Raw genomic sequence first — 3715 nt, forward strand, 5'->3', positions numbered from 1 at the left:
AGGGTAGAGCGGAAAATAACTTTATTTTAACTTTAGGTTGCAGAAACTGCCTCACCATCCCAAAAAGACACTTTAAAAAGTTAAACAAAGAACATGAACCCTCTCGCCGGCGAGAAGCCATGGTTCGCCACACCTCCAAGACCACAAGGCCACCGGAGAGGCGGAGACGCACCGAGGACAGGGCAGAGATGAGAGCTTCTTTACTTAATCCAGCTACCAACTGCTTGATAAAGTTGTGGCACACTCAATTCTCCGAACATGCGTCAAATTTGAGAACCCAAGTCATTGAACTTTCCCATGATTTCTGCCTTCAAGCACCTCATGCACTGAAGCAACAGACTTGTTTTACCAAATGCGCATGGGTTAGCGATGGCTTGCCTCCATGAGGCCTTTTCTTCTGTAAAGTAGATGTGCACTAGGTGAACATGCGAGCTTCGCCTCGCCGCCTGCATCACGTCATGCACATCGTGAACAGCTGAGAAAACAAAAAAAAAAATCGGGTATCTCTGCTACAGTGGTCTGCCCATAAAAAAATTTAACGTGATGGCACTAAGAGGACAAAAATCTGGTGCATAAACAAACAGCCTAATGCCATGTGCAACCTGCAACCAGGGCCACTTTGACATTAAATTCTACAGTATCGGTCTACAACTTTGAGAGCTTCACTGTTCTTCGCTCCAAATATCCTTTATGATGTCTTCCTAGAATGACACAAGAATATATGGATGGATGAACATCATCGCACAATAGGAGATGTCGTAGACACCAGATTTGAAGGACATGTTGACCATAGAGGAAGAAAGCAGTGTGAACCTTGTATCACCGAGTCATCAAGTTCTCTTAGGCACTGGACGACCTTTAGCACCAATATTGACAATGGGCATAATAGCAGTCACCATATCAATGACATCTGCATAACCATAGAAGAGTGGACTGTCAGAGAAAAGCAACTGCAAAGCACTGCATAGTAGGCATACAAAAAAAAAGTGTATCTTAAAGACACCAGTTCTCCTTTCTCTATTTACTTGCAAGGTAAGCTGTGTCATTAATATTACTCAAAATACTCTAGAATGTGCTGATCTTGTGAACTTCGTGGATGATTGATCTTTGTAATGTTCATCCTTTTCGTAAGCCAAACCTTTGACCAATGGTTGACATTAGGGAAGCCATATCTTGTTGGCTCTATCTCTAAGAATTCTAATCAGAAGAGGTTAAAAAGTTGGGATCGTGAAAATGAAGCGAGCTAGGATCTCTATTTTTTGTGTTGATATTTATTAGTTTGTCTGATTGAAACCAACATATATGTTTCAGGATATCGTGTGGCAAGCACGATCAGCAATCCACAAATCTTGTTATATATGTTTCAGGATGAGTAGTTAAGTTGTTTATAGTGTGATACACTGATAAATTCTGAACTATTGATAGTAAGCCAAATCCTTAGTTTGATAGGTATTCTAAGGTTTCTAATGAGCACGCCCCAAGCTAAACAACAGAATATTCTTTTATTCATAATATATACATACTCTATGTTCGCATCAGGAGGAACAAAATATAGAAATCAGCGGTGTTAGATTGTTTTTAAAATGGGACATTCTAACTATGAAGACTACATACAAACCTGCTTAGCTTGACATAGGGCAACATAATCCATAAGTTGGCTCAGCCAAAGTGTGCGCCTCCTCTAAAATACCTGGATTCCATCATACCATCTCACTCACGTCTAGATAGCAATGCAAAAAAAAAAAAAGGAAATATCAGGGTGATCATATTTCCTCCCAGCATCCAACAGACTCCTAGCAGCTGAAACAACATCGTGTAAAATCAGTTGACCTCTAGAACTATTGCTACTTGCTTATACACATATGGCTCAAAAATAAAACTTTAGCTTAAGAAACTTTGAAGACTTCAGTTAGCTAGCTGCTACAGTGAGACAACCACAAATGCAACACAGACTAAATCTTTTTTGTTTTCCAATTAGCCTTCATATATCGAAAGACACTTCATCAATGGATATATAGTTACAGGTTTCCAATTTATAGGTACAGCCATATAGACTTCTTTTCTTGCCAGACTAATTGGCTACACATATACATCTGAATGTCTCTTAACTGGAACAGAAGTTTACAGATTTCCTAAGGTGACAAATGAAACCGAATAAGGGTTAAAAAACTTGTGAATACATGCATATATAGTTTGACCACTGCATAAATCATGAAATTTGCTGAATCAAATAAGTATACTACACCAGAATATAGCTGCGACATGGTATAAGTTTTTTTTTTAAGAAATACACTGAGGCATCTTACATAAAAGCAGCGAATATGGATGGAAGCTCATGTCGGCAGCAGGAAGCCGCCACAAGAAGAAAAAATTAGACATAATTTGTCTTCACGCAAGCTCAAATAAATTCCAGTAATCAAAATGTTCCGGATATGGTTACAAAAGCTAAACTGGTTCACGATAAAATACAAAATAAAAATAAATCAGTTTACCCGCCGTCTGGTGCGAGTTTGCACATGAGTTCTGAACATGAAGGAATGGTGTTCTGTACTCCAAAACTTCGATCAAGGTTTGTTCCGTATGGGAAAGAAAGCAGCATCAGGGATTTGTACCAGAAGAGAATTCCTGTGTAAACTTTTAACTATCCATGCAGTCAAAACTGCTTGCCTTGAATAGATTATATTTTTAGGATCTCAGAATAATTCTTCCTTACATCCAGCAAAACTTGGACTTAGTTATATAAAGCTCAGTTTCAGCCAGATATATTCAATAGTAGGTTTATCAAAAGAGATGCCATGCATATGCATTTTTTTCTAAATGCAACGAAAACTCTTTATACGTATTACTTTTGACTTAGCCTGTAGGAACATGGTCCTAATAAATTTGGAAGATAATGCTCAATTTAGCATGAGCCCAGACTGAAGTTTCAGTTTACACACCTGATTATTGTCCCTAGCCGTCAGTAGGTGTTTAAGACCAAAAACTTGCTATCTCCAATGTAGTGCTAAAAAGTCAAGTACAATAATGTAGAGAATGTGGCATGGCCATATATGGTAGTTCAGCTACAGTATGGCACATCCACTAATGTACTTGAAGATAAATGTCCTGTACTTGAAAATTGTGTTTGTTTCACGCAACAATATTGACGCACGGCACAGTAGTGCATAACAAGTCTCAATAGATTATCTAAATACTACAATGCTTCGTGCGGACTCCAAATCCCAATATAGATAAAAAAAAGAATTGTGTGAGGGCTTGGAATAAAAGACCGGTGGATTTCTTTCTAAGATGCAAATCAATATGTTTCCCCAGATGCTTGACAAACTAAAGCACATGTAAAAGAGAAGTCATACGTCGCCTGCTTGGTTGTGGTCATCATTTCCAGGAAATGCTCACAAATTGAGAAGAATTGAGTCCACCATATGAAATAGTAAGCCACCCATGATTACTTATTACTAAGCAAATGCACAAGCCTTTAATGTTTCCAATACCTGAGTGGCGAGCTGATAACTGGGAAATCGCCTATCGATTCCTTTCAAAGTTCCTAGTCATGGAACAAACATGGAAAGAATATAGCACATACCAGAGCACTACTCAGCCCTAAATTATATGCTACCAATATTGTGAGAAAATCAGAGCAAAACACCTAAATACCAAAATGTACATCGTGAGTCAATTAGCTCCCTTAAACGAACACGATAATGCACACATGGAA

Source organism: Lolium rigidum, chromosome 7, assembly GCF_022539505.1.
Source record: "Lolium rigidum isolate FL_2022 chromosome 7, APGP_CSIRO_Lrig_0.1, whole genome shotgun sequence".
Lineage (NCBI taxonomy): Eukaryota > Viridiplantae > Streptophyta > Magnoliopsida > Poales > Poaceae > Lolium > Lolium rigidum.